Genomic DNA, 13,947 nt, shown 5'->3' with positions numbered 1-13,947 from the left:
GGGGGGGGGTAATTAAAAATAATCTTAAAATGATGTGATGAACAGTCTGAAATAGCAAGGATACATCCCAAAGTGCTGAAGCCAGTGATCTGTTACAGGCCAGGATGACTCATGCCTCAAAAAACAAAATCTAAATGTAACCTTATGGACAAGTGTGTTGAATGCTTCTTCTGTTCCCTGGAGATTTAGGGCACTTGGCCCATACTTTTAAAGGCCTAAGAGAAATATTATTTTTGTATATAAATACAACTGCAGGTCACCTTTCATTTTAATTGATGGTGTTGGGTGTACATTGGAGAAAGTATTGCAATTCTCTTACCTTTGCAGATGGAGGTTGCCAAAAACTTCTGCTAGGCCTTAGGCAAACAACATCTGAAAGATTCCTTATTGAAGTAACATACACGTTTACTGAATACATAAGAAAGGAATCCATTAAAACTTGGGGGAAAAGAAAGACTAAATGCACAATAAAAAAAATGGATCCAGTTATTTACTCAATCTTGAGCTACAGGGGCTCCAGATGTTGAGGATGTTGGCTACAAAGGACCAATTGATGGGATCATAATAAATTCTAGTTTATTGGATGGGATGTGAAGTTACCAATAGAATTTTAAATGCAAAATTTGAGTTATGGGTGGTACTGGTCACCTTAGCACATGCACTCACTCATTCAAAACCATGTAGTATAGAGTATAGTAGCTGCCGTAGCAAACATGAGAGGTGGATATACTGACACCAGTGCTATCCGAGGCCCTGGAGTCTGCTGCCTATGGTCAGCTTCCTTCAAGGTGATGTCTTCTCCAGAAAGGGGCTTGCCTGCTTGTCCTTCTGTCTCAGTAGGTCAGGTGCTGGATGAGAGGGCGCCACTGAGCGTCATGCTTCACTGCCTTTTATCCCTTTCTGGCAGACCTGTGTGATCCCCCAGCTTCATCTTGGTTACCCAATCTGGAGGTTGCTGTCCCACATGAGTTTTGAGTAGTACATGACAGTTCTTAGTCACAGGGGTCTCTACCTGTTGGTACCTGAAGTTTTGGGAGTCTACCCTTGACTTATTGACTTAGTGGCTGTATTGTCATGGGTTACAGGAATAGTCAATAGGGTGGGTGCTTAGTTCCAGGAATCAGTTCCTTGGCTTGATTAGCTTAAAATGGCTTTTAGAGTAGAGTTTTGTAATGGTAAGTTCCTCTGGCAAGGCTACTGTCAATTAATAGCCAGAGGTACTTGAATGAATGTGAGCATGAATTACAAACCAAGGGACCGCCCAATATAGCAGGTTTCATCACTTTACAATTACAATTTCAATGCAGTTTTTAACAACAGTCCAGGGTATAACTTCATTTCACATACATTAAGGGTTTAAAAGTATAAAATATAAAACACTAGATGCCATGGTAAAGACGAGACAGATGAAACATAAAAATGCATTGTGAGAAATATATAAAAATGCAGTGTGAGGTAGTAAGGATCAAAGGCTACTGGGGACAGTAAGTGAGTTAAGTTAGCACCAGGATATATTTACTGTCTTTGAAGTGGATATTAATTATTTTAGTTTCTTTAGTGACACTGAGCTTAATTGATAAGTAGATGTAGTTTTTATATTTCTCCTACAGAACGTTGCTTCAGCTTTTTGGCTTGCTCTGAGCCTTGCCACAACCATGCAGTGTGCGCTAGGTCTCTGCCAATACTTAAAAGGAAAAAGAAATGCACAAAATGTGAAGGTGCAGGGGGATGCAGGCAAGAAGGGGCTTCTGTTATATCAATGTCCAGAAGGAAAAGAAAATGTACAAAGGGGCCTTTCTGCTGCAAGGAAAGAGTGTCTGAAGACCAGTTGAAGTCAGGAAGGGGCAGAAGTCACAGACACAGCTATTTAGTTCCATGAAGTGTCTGTGGTGATATCTTCTCCCCAAATGGGCTTGAACTAGGTACTTTTAGGCATAATTCCAGGAGCTTGGGAAAAGATACATACTTCTCTGCCTCAGCCCTTCCAAAAATAGGAGGAAACCATTGTTTTTTTCTTGATTAAATGCAGCCTTTCCACCTCTGCAATTTTCTCAAGTCCAACAGAAGCGCAATTAACTTATTACAGAAACACTACAAGAAAAAGTCATAGACTAGCAGTGAGCTTCAGGGCTGCTTTTTGCCAGAGCAATAAAAGACATTTCAAAATGTCTTGTTTTCCTGAAAAAAAACATTTTGTTTATAGATTGTAAGGCAGGAAGGGACATCAGCAGATCATTGGGTCCAGCCCCTTGTACCAGGCAGGAAAGACAGGTGGGGTCAGGTAAACCCCAGCAAGGTGACTATCCAGTCTCCTCTTAAAGATTTCCAGGGTAGGTGACTGCACCGCCTCTGGAGGGAGCTTATTCCACAGTCTGGACACCCTGACTGTGAAGAAGTTTTTCCTATTGTGGAGCCTGAAACGGTCTTCCAGGAGTTTGTGGCCATTACTGCTGGTTCTCCCCAAGGGTGCCCTGGTGAACAATTGTTCACTGAACCCCTGATGTACTCCCCTGATATAGCGGTAAACTGCTTTCTTGTCCCCCTTTTCTTCAGGCTGAAGAGTCCCAGGTCCCTCAGCCTTTCCTCATATGGCTTGCCATGCAAGCCTCTAAATCATACAGGTGTCCCTTCTCTGGACTCTCTCAGTCTCAAATTGTACCACATCCTTGATAATGTGCAGGGCCCAGAACTGAATTCAGTGCTCAAGTTGGGGTCTCACCCAGTGCCAAGTACAGCGGAAGAATCACCTCCCTGGTCTTGCTGAAGATGCATTGATTGTTGCATGCCATAGTATTATTTGCCCTGATAGAGTTGCACTGCTGGCTCATATTCAAGCTGTGGTCTATTATTACCCCCAGATCTCTTTCATTTGTAGGTGTGCAGGGGATTTCTTTGTCCCCAGGTGGAGCACTTCACATTTCTTGATGTTGAATTTCATCTGGTTCCAACTTACCTTTCTTGCTAGTGTGTCTAGATCTGCCTGTATCTGTAGCCCACCTTCAAGTGCGACCACACTTCCCCATAACTTGGTGTCATCCATGGACTTGGCCAGTGAGCTCTTCACTACCTCATCCAAATCACTGATGATGAAGATGTTGAAAAGTACAGGACCAAGCACCAACCCCAGCGGGATACCGCTGCCCACTTCTCATCAAGACGACACAGATCCGTTCATTAAGACACTCTGGGTCCTACCCCACAGCCAGCTTTGTACCCACCTAACTGTCTTGCATTTAAGTCCACTATCTTCCAATTTTCTCATGAGAACATAGTGGGATACCAGATCAAAGGCTTTTTGGAAGTCAAGGTACACAATATCCACCACTTCTCCCTTATCCAGGTGGCAAGTCACCCGACTGTAAAAGGAGATAAGGTTGGTTAGACAAGACCTGCCTGGGACAAAGCCATTCTGGTTGTCATTCAGAATCCTACCTTCTGCAAGCCTATCGCACATAGACTCCTCAATGAATTTTTCCAGGATTTTCTTATAGGTTACATGGGTCCTCCCTCCTCCCCTTCTTGAAGATGGGCACAACTTTGGCCCTCTTCCAGTCCTCAGAGACCTCTCCAGAGTGCCACAAGTTTTGGAGCAGTTTCTCCAGGGGCTCTATGATGAAACCAGCTAGCTTCTTCAGCACCTTGGATGGACTTCATCCAGTCCTGCTGACTTACGTATGTCTAATTTCTTTAATTGATCACACACCAGTTCTATGGCAACAGTAAGGAAGCAGTCATTTCTGCCATGCTCATTCTGTACCCTGTTTGGCATGATTTTCCCCATGGCCCAGTGAAATGCTGAGGCAAAGTAGTCATTCAGAAGTTCAGTTTTCTCCTGTTTTGGTAACCAGCTGTCCCGAGTTGCTTCAGTTTTCTGGCTTGCTCTGAGCCTTGCCACACCCATGCAATGAGTGTGCTAGGTCTCTGCCAATACTTAAAAGGAAAGAGAAAAATGCACAAAACATGGGGGTGCGGGGGGATGCAGGTAAGCAGGGGCTTCTGTTATATCACTGTCCAGAAGGAAAGGAAAATGTACAAAGGGGGCTTTCTGCACCAGGCTCTGGAGCCCCAGCATCAGCTCCATACCAGCATGTGCACCCACGCACCAGAGTGGGCGGTGGGGAGGGGCCTGAGGCAGCGCAACCCCGGTCTCTCCCCTACTCCCAGCACAGAGCTGATGCCAGAGCTGGGGAGCCCAGCGCAGCTGTTCGCAGCCTGCCTGCTGCAGCTGCCCAGAGCCCAGGCTGGCTACAAAACAGCTGCAATGGGCTCTGGAGCCCAGTCACCAGCTCTGTGCCAAGAGCTGGGGAGAGACCGGGGTTGTGCTGCCTCAGGCCCCACCCCCACCACCTGCTCTGATGCACGGGTGCACACGCTGGTATAGATCTGATGCCTGGGCTCCAGAGCCTGGTGCAGCTGTTTGCAGCCAGCCCTGGCTCTGGGTAGCTGCTGCCAGCCACAGAGCCAGAGCTGGGGGGCAATGGGCAGCAGGGCATCCTGCCATGTACACCCTGCCCTCATTTTGTTTTTCTGGCATGCTAGCCCTCCAGCACCTTCCAAGGTAGGTACTGTGGGGGCTTTCAGCACTCCAACCAAAAAACAATGCCTACCCCTACTCTAGTTAGTCAGTGTTTCCCCATCCCCCAGTAACTCAGTTTAAAGCCCTACCTAGAAGATCAGCAATCCTGGCTGAGGACAGGAACTTACCTCTCCATGTGAGGTCAATGCCATCCCTTCCCAGGAATCCTTTATCCCTAAAGTGTGCACTGTGGTTGAGAAGACTGAAGCCCTCTCGGTGACACCACTGTCGAAGCCATCGGGTGACTTCCTCGATGCAGACTTCTCTCCTTGGACCATGGCCCGCAATTGTGAGCACAGAAGAAGCGACTACCTGGCAACAGACCTCCCAAGCTAGGGGTTCTGGACATCAGAGGGGTGCCCTGCACGAAGGAGTTCCCCACCAGTACTACCTTGCATCTCCTCTTGGGGGTGGCAGCACGCTGCTTCCCTTCCTCCTCCTCTGGTGTCACCATCCAATATTCAAGTAAAAACTGCCTCTTTAGCTTCATGATCAACTGGCAGTGACCCTTAGAGATTGCTGTGCTGTGACTTGGGGTCTTTTCTTGAGCAGACCCACAGAGAGTAGATTTAAGCTACCTTCTTTCAGAGCCTCATAACACAAGAATATGGCTAATCCTATTTTTAAAAACACTAAATCGATGTTCTGGTAGGAGACATACATAGTTATTTATATGAAAAAATAAATCCGAGTTCAAACAGAAGAGTGTTCTAGCTGCACATAACTAAGAACATACTCTTTCATCCCATTTGGGACCAAAATATATGTTTAGTAGTCAAAAAGCAGATTATGGGTAAACAGCAGAAGGAGGGAAGGCAAGTTTGAAGAGATAAGCATCAAAAGAACCAGCAGGTTATCAAAAATCCATTTAATTTCTTCTGTGCACAACAGATGGAAATCATGGAGATATTGGGATATTTGTGCTCCATCAGATAGGCCAGTATATCTGGGATAGAAAATCTGACTGAGCTAGTGTCCTTTGCCAGACACCAGGAAGAAAGCCTACCTATTATACCATCTTTATCTGATACAAAGTCCATCTTTTCTGCTTATTCTACTTGCAAGAACCATCCAGCATCCAGGCTAAGATGAAGGGATGGGAGGTCTAGGTAAAAAAAATTCCCCACTTTCCTGACTAATGGTGCACTTGGGATCTCTCACCTGGAAATCCAGGAGGTCTGGATATCAAAACTGATCTGAGCCATGCAAGTTTCTTGGGGCCAGGTCCTTGCAGAGGGTCTGTAGGGTTAGACATCTAGAAGGAAAACCTAGTTTCTTAGCCAAGCTACTGGGATTACATCTGAGAGAAAGCGGAGGCTGACACCTCCGCAGAAGCAGTAGGACTGTTGACTTAAATTTGAGAAAAAGTCTATGACTGGATAAGAATAGCCAGTTCACCAAGGACCTTCAACTGTCAGCCCTGGAACTGTCCCTGAATGGACCCAAAGGGGCCTAATGGATCAAGCTTTTATAAGGTAGTGCCAGACACAGTTGAGAGTCACCGCTGGAGTCTGAACAAGGGTGTATCTATACAAGATGCTTTACTGCACAGTACACTAATCAACTGCACAGTAAAGTGTCACTGTGCAATCGTGCAGTAGGCTACTGCATAGTAAGATAGACCAATGTGCAGTTACCTACTATCTGAAAATATAGGTAGTAGATTAACTGTGCATTAGCTACCATGCAGTAGGGCATGTGTAGATGCTGGCTGGAAACAATTTGCTCCTGGTTATCCCAGGCAGCAGAGGGCCCACTGCTGCCTGGCTAAGCCTCATGTGGTCAGAGCTGTGCTGCCTGCAGGGACAGCTGTCTCCTTGCCATATGGGGAAATCAAGACACCGTGATCTCTACATGGCTGGGAGGTGGCAGCCAGGACTCCTGCCTCCCAGCCAGGTGGAGATAAGTCCATGGGTAGGAAGAGGTGTCCCTACCTTACAGGAACAACCACATAGAAAATTGGGACCCTCCCAATCCCCATGTGGCTGCCAGGCAGCATCCCTGCCAGGCAGGGATGCCTCTTTCAGCAACATGGAAGTTGGATCCAATCCCCAGGTGGCTGGGATGCAGCAGTCCACCAGCCCCCTGCCAGCCCTGGGCTTGCACCCAGGGGAGCCTGAAGCTCCCCCAGCTGTTGCAAAGGGGCAGAGCAAGGCAAGGGTGCAAGAACATCTTGAGTCTCACCCGCTCCAGTTGGCAGCAAAATTTGCTCCCAACCCAGGACACATGTAGACCCTTTTTTATTTTAGAAATGTGCAGCAACAGGATGTATAGATGCACCCCAGAATGGCTATCACTCAAAACTAATTCAGATTGTGGTGCTGAAGCAGGTAGTGCTGGTGACACTGAAGAAAAGGCTCTAAATAGATTTCATAGACATTAGGGCTGGAAGGGACCTTGAAAGATCATCGAGTCCAGCCCCCTGCCCAAAGGGCAGGAAGTCAGCTGGGGTCATAGGATCCCAGCAAGATAAGCATCCAATTTGCTCTTGAAGGTGTTCAATATAGGTGCTTGAACCACCTCCAATGGCAGGCTGTTCCAGACCTTGGGGGCTTGGAGAGTAAAGAAATTCTTCCTTATGTCCAGCCTGAAACGGTCTTGCAGTAGTTTATAACTGTTTGACCTTGTCATCCATTGGGGCACTCTGGTGAACAGATGTTCCCCCAGATACTGGTGGTCACCCCTGGTAAACTTATAGGTGGCCATCAGATCACCCCCGAGCCTACGCTTTTCCAGGCTAAAGAGCCCCATGGCTCTCAGCCTGTCATTGTAAGGTCTGTTTTCCTGACCTCTGATCATGTGTGTGGCTCTTCTCTGCACTCTCTCAAGCTTCTCCACATCATTTTTGAATTGAGGGGCCCAAAACTGGACGCAGTACTCCAGCTGAAGCCTCACCAAGGCCGAGTACAAGGGGAGAATGACGTTGTGGGATTTGCTTGAGAAGCATCTACGGATGCAAGCCAGCATTTTGGTTGCTTTACTTGCTGCAGCATCGCATTGCAGGCTCATGTTCATCTTGTGGTCAATGACAACGCCCAAGTCTCTTTCTTCCACAGTGCTACGCTGGGTAGCACTGCCAAGCCTATAAGGAAGCTGCAGGTTTTTCCTCCCAAGGTAGAGAACCTTGCATTTTTCGGTGTTAGACACCAACAGGTTGTCATCCACCCATTTGCTGAGCCTCTCCATGTCAGCCTGGATTGCCCGCCTATCTTCTGGTGTGGGTGCCTTGCCCAAAGTTTGGTGTCATTGGTCAACTTGGCCAGTCTGCTTCTGACTCCAATGCCCACATCATTAGTGAAGATGTTGAACAATATGGGTCCAAGGATAGAGCCTTGGGGGACCCCACTGGTCACAGAGCACCATGACGATTGACTTCTGTCAATTACTACCCTCTGGGTCCAACCACGGAGCCAATTTCCCAGATAGCGGATCATGTTGGACCCAAGGCCACAATTGGCCAGTTTCACCAAGAGGTGATCGTGGGATACCAGATCAAAGGCTTTTTTTGAAGTCAAGATATGTGACATCAATCTCTTCTCCTTTGTCCAGGTGATAGGTCACCTGGTCATAGAAGGAAATGAGATTGGTCAAGCAAGATGTACCCACAAGAACCCCATGCTGGCTATCCCGCAGGATATTGGCATTGGCCAGTCTATTAAGGATGGCCTCTTTAATAAAATTTTCTAAGATCTTCCCCGGGATAGAAGTCAGGCTGATGGGCCTGTAGTTAGCCGGATCCACTTTCCTTCCCTTCTTGAAGATAGTCACCACATTGGCTTTCTTCCAGCCTTGGGGCACTACACCAGAACGCCAGGAGTTCTCAAAGATCTGTGCCAGGGGCTGCTTCCTGGCTCCTCGAGTACCCTGGGGTGTAGATTGTCAGGGCCGGCTGACTTGAAGGTATCCAGCTTCTCAAGGTGTTCCTTCATGAGGTCAGCATTAATGGAGGGCAGGGGATCTCCCTCACCCGGACCTCCCTGTACTGTACAGGGCACGGGCGTCCCATGGGACTGATGAAAAACCGACGCAAAGTACCCATTTAATAGGTTAGATTTTTCCTGGGTGTCAGTTGTCAGTTGGACCCCTGCTGAACCAGATGGGACAATGTTGCCCTTGCTTTTCCTTCAGCTCCCCACATATATGAAAAAGGATTTTTTATTGTCCTTGATGCTCGAAGCTAGTTGGAGTTCAGTTGCAGCCTTGGCTTTTCTGGTTTGCTCCCTGCAGGACCGGGCCAGTGCAGAATAATCCTCCTTGGAGGTGAATCCCATCCTCCATCCTATGTAGGCCTTTCTTTTTAGTCTCAGGAGGTCTGGTAGATCCCTGGAGAGCCAGGGGGGCTGCTGTGCCCTCTTGCTGCCTTTCCTCTGAGATGGAATTGAATTAGCTTGTGCATTGAGGATCGGTCCCTTGAGGAGGAACCACTCTACCTGGACTCCCCTGCCCCTGGGGTCATGGTTCCTTAGAGGCTCACTGACAAACCTCCTGAGCTTGTCACAGTCAGCTTTCCTGAAGTCAAGGACTTCCGTATTGCTGACCGACTTGCCAGCTTTACAGCAGATGGTGAAGGTGATCAGCTCATGGTCACTGTCACCCAGCTTCCCATCAATCACTGGGTCACCGATTAGGTCATCCCCAGTAGCCAGAAATTAAAATGGTGTGTGTAGGAGTGCTGCCAAAGTGGTGAATATCTGTTGACAGGCTCAGTATTGATGGTATAGGATAACTGAGTGGCCCTTTGAAAGACTGAAGTAATTCGACAGAGACAACCAGGTACTAGCACTATAATGAGTTCTCTGATTTCCCAAGGCTGATGTGTAGGTCAGGAAAGTGATTGCCCTGTATAAAGCAGGGATCATGCTACTCAAGTGGGGAGAAGACCTTATGCCTTGAGGTGCTAATGCTGCAAGGAAGAAGAATCGAGATGCTCACTCTCTTCAGCTAAAAAGCTGAGAGTAATTGCAGGGTACAGCAGAGCCTTTTCCCTCCTTCTGCTCAGGAACACAAGGTGGGATTGGCCTATAGCACACTGTAGAGGTACTACTGAAGCAAAATGTCTCTGACCAGGGAGTGAGACGCTCACAATAAGAATGTGCATGTAGAAAGCAGAAGTGATTTTTCTTACATGTGGCAGTTGTTCTTTTTAAACTGCTGTATAGATCAGTAAACTTGTTTCCTGTTTTGGGCTAGGGACAGAAGTTACACATAAGCCAGTTTAAGTGATCAGAAACTGGTTTAAACCTGTAACAGAACAGAAGCTCAGGGCACATGAACCAGTTTCAAAGTGGCTGAAACTGTTTTAAGATAAACCTGGTTGAATGTAGTGTCAGACTTAACTGATTTGGGTCAAATTGGTTTATGAAACTTGTGTCCCAGACCCCTTCCTGGTTCAAGTTAAATCAGAGTCCAGCATGCTGGGTTGGCCTGTGTTTTCTGCTTCAGAGAGCAGGGCTGGCCTCACCCCTCTACTCCCTAGCTGGGAGCAGTGAGGGCTGAGTGACAAGGAAGTGGTAGGAGGCAAGACCAGCTGGGGATGCAGCCCAGTCTATTGGGGGGGGGGGGCGGATTGCCTGCCCCCCAGGCAAATCCTGGCTAGGGTCTGGGGCCAGGGAGGGGATGTTAAACACTCTTCCTCCCTCTCAAACTTAATGCTGGCTGCAGCTCTTTACTACAAATCCCAGAGGCACCTGGAAGCAGAAAGAGGAAGTGATCAGCAACCCTGCAGAGTCTTGCTGCTGTAATTTTGGACTGGAAATCCCAGAGACCTTCGGGGAAGCAGGAAGAGGAGGTGAACACAGCTACAGAGCCATACTCTAGCACTCCCCAGCTTCTGGCCTGAGCCACTTCAGGCATGTGGCTGCGTTACCTGAATCAAAGGTAAATGTCTGTTCACTTCTGTTTCAATTTAACCTGTGCAGCTTAAACTAACCTGCAAAGACTGAATAGATTCAGCCTTGGGCTTTTTGACTGTCTGTACTTTGCCTTTGTGAGGATCTTAGGCTGCTTACCCAATATGCCTCTGAAAGTAAATAGAAGAACCCTATTTACTTGAATACAAAAAAAGCTTTTTTTCCTCCAATTAGCAAGGGTAGAAAAAGGCCCTTGTCTTACATTCACATACAAAGAAACTGCATTAAATAAACTGGCTATCATTTAACTTCTGCCAAAAGCCACATATGTTCACTAATGGGAACTAACTATGAGGCTGATTAAATGCCGCCAACACTGAGCGGGACTATGAAACACTTGGCCCATATCAGGCAAACATGCTGATGGGAACTATCAGTTGTTCCCAGCCCCACCCCGGCTCCCCAGAAAAAAAGAAAGAGAAATCACTGCACAAAATCCTTGCCTCACATTATTCCTGGATCATCACAGCTACAACACCACTCTACCACTACCTAAAGCAGACACAAGTGCCATTATGTCATTATAATAGCAGAGCGTTTGTTAAGTAAAATATGCCTGGGTAAACTTAGGAAAGAGGACTATATTTCTGCTATAGAGGAAGAGGAAAAGCAACAATTATTCTTGTCAATCTGATCTGAGGAAAATTCCTTCCTGATCCCAAATCTGATGTGTGACAAAGACCTGTCAGCCAGATACTGAGAACTTTCTTACTAATGTTAGGAATATCAGTATACCATTCAAGCAAAGCTTCCTTTTAAACTCTTCTTGAGGACATCAAACACTGGAAGCCTCACATCACATCCTATCATATTAGCCCTTTCACAAAACTTGTCAAGATCCGCCTTGAAGGAATTCAGGTTTTTTGCCCCTCCTATTTTGTTCATAATGCCATTCTAGAACCTTACTCCTGCACTCATTCCTCACAGATTGCTTCAATGTCCCATCCCATATGTTGGTAGCACATATTCTTTTCAAGGTTGTAGAAATCTGGGGTAAAGCTGCCCAGTTTAAGAGAAACACCAACCATATTCATCTGTATTGGGCCAGTCAAGAGTTTCCTGGTTGTCTTTGGGTAGCTTCTGGGGCTACTCCCTGCTTCCATTCTTGATAGAGAATGACCCAACCTAGAAACACCTTTGGCCTTGGTAACTGATAGGAAACTAGCAAGTTGCTTCACTCCCAAGCCTGTTCATTCATTCCTAAGGCCCAAAATATCCAAGCTGCCTCTCCTGTGACTTGATGTTTCATCTTGAATTAAGCCTTCTCTAATCCCTTTTAGCAGAACCACATATTCCTTCTCCTTTTGCTCAAGGGTTACTCTGCCTGTATGCCAATGTGAGAATTCCCATCAGCATCAGACACTACACTACATATTTGCCTGGATTCCTGGTAGAAACATCTCTACAGTTCTTTTTCATTAACGTGCTCCAAAAGGAAAACTACAGGTTACCTTATACCTTTCTAGCTCCACCTGACCCAACCACACCACTTTATTTAACTCTCCAGGACCAACTATTGGAGTTTCCAATTGCCCTTTCCATATGGGAAGCACTGCGAAAGTTTTCCAGCATTGCTGGATCCAACCAAGCCAGCAGGCTATACTGTTCAGCATGCAGCTATTATTCTCTTAATTTATAAATGGCTTTTTGCTTACCTGCCCTCAGGCAAGCACACTCAAATCCCCCTCACTGAGTGACTGCAGGAGACATTGCACTGTCCCACACCCCTCTATTCAGACCCCACTAGTCTTTCTTCCAGGCCAAAAGGAACGGCATACGCTTAACAGAAGTTTCCTCAACTAATCAGGGAATCATAACCACCTGTCCTGTGTCCCACCACAAGTGTCCACTTACCACCATGGTTAGGAAATCCAGATAGCTGCATCCCCTTGGGGGATGGATTTAATGAAGCTTCCTTGTATGCGAATGTTGTCTCATGTGGAGCTAGAAAGTGGTTGGTTCAAGTAGAGCTGGAAAGGTATAAAATAATCTGTAGGTTTCTTGTAAAGATGGTGAAGTCCAGAGAAAGGGAGACAATTTATTCCAGTCATCTTTCCTTTGTCTTTTTCCATAGCTCAACCACAAGAGTGTCTAACCCAGCACATGAAACCAGATTCACACCAATGTCACATTCCACCCTTTTAATTTTATTTAGCAGCATTTTTCATTTAGATGTCATTTTCATTGGGCATTCAAAGGAGACCTGTGTGTTCACCAACCAGTAAAAGGAATTCTCCTCAATTTGATACCAGAGAAAATGGACAAGAAGGGGATGCAGCTGTCTGGACCACCTACAATTAGTGGTTAGGAAAAGTTAAAAAGAAAAAAAAATAGAAATAAATATTTAAAATATTGTTGCTGGTTTGTGGAGTAATTAAAGTAATGGAGGTTAATGTGTTAAATAAATTCTGACTTGTTAGCCATCATGTATTAATCCTGCTGGGAGGATTGTTTGCTAACCAAATAGGTCCTTCTCAAATTTCAAGCCCTCTCACCAATACTCAAATAAGAATCCTTTGGAAAATGATACTTCAATTACAAGAATAAAATGCATTGAAGATAACATTTCATGTCTGAGTAGCTAGCTAGAGGTATGAAGCTACTTGCCTGTGGCTTTTGCATTACTCACACATTTATCCACAAATGGAGTATGTGTTCAGCAAATTATTTTTTAAATCGCTTAATGGACCTATGAATAATGCAAGTATACACACACACACAAAAAAAAGAAGTTATTTTGGTCTGTTCATTTTTGCCATCATTTTAGCTCTATTTGAAGTTCCACTGAGTATCAGTTTATGGTGCCCATGGCTTTCAGAGACAATTATGTGGTGACATCTACACAGTTCAACAGTTAAATATAATGGGCTAGATTCTTCCATTACACCAGTGAGACAAAAAGCAGAATTTACAAGTTACAACTCACAGGCAATTCTTACATCATAACAGAACTCCCACAGAGAGCCTCCATACACCCACAAAAGCACATGGTAAGGCAATCCTGTCCTTACTTTTTGCCTACCTGGAGGTAATGAGGATTTGGGGAGGATGTCAGAAAGGCCCTGAACACATGAAGAGGCTTCTTAATTACACAGAGGGGGAAAGGAATAGTGTAGCTCCATAGGTGCGTAGGGGTGCGACATGGTATGACCATGTAACAGGGCACCATCCCTAGGGTGGTTAAGAAACCCTGGAGGCACCCCAGAGTCCCCTTTATTTTAATCCATTTCTGGGAAGTCTCCCCTTCACTCACCTGCCACATCTTGATGTTTCTTTTGGCTTCTCAGATTGGGTCTTCACTCCAGAGAACACCCAGCAGTAAGGAGCTCCTGCCTTAAGGGCTAGCTGCACAGCTCCATACCACTCCCGCACTGTGCCCCATGCCTCACAGGTATTACACGACTGCACCCCCATTAGGCCACTGGCCCTTTAACATGGCTAGGCCTTCTATCCTATGCCCAC

This window comes from Gavialis gangeticus, unplaced genomic scaffold, assembly GCF_001723915.1.
Source record: "Gavialis gangeticus isolate Ggan-Ray unplaced genomic scaffold, GavGan_comp1, whole genome shotgun sequence".
NCBI lineage: Eukaryota > Metazoa > Chordata > Crocodylia > Gavialidae > Gavialis > Gavialis gangeticus.
The sequence above is the reverse complement of the archived record's forward strand: the minus strand, read 5'-3'. Positions refer to the sequence as shown.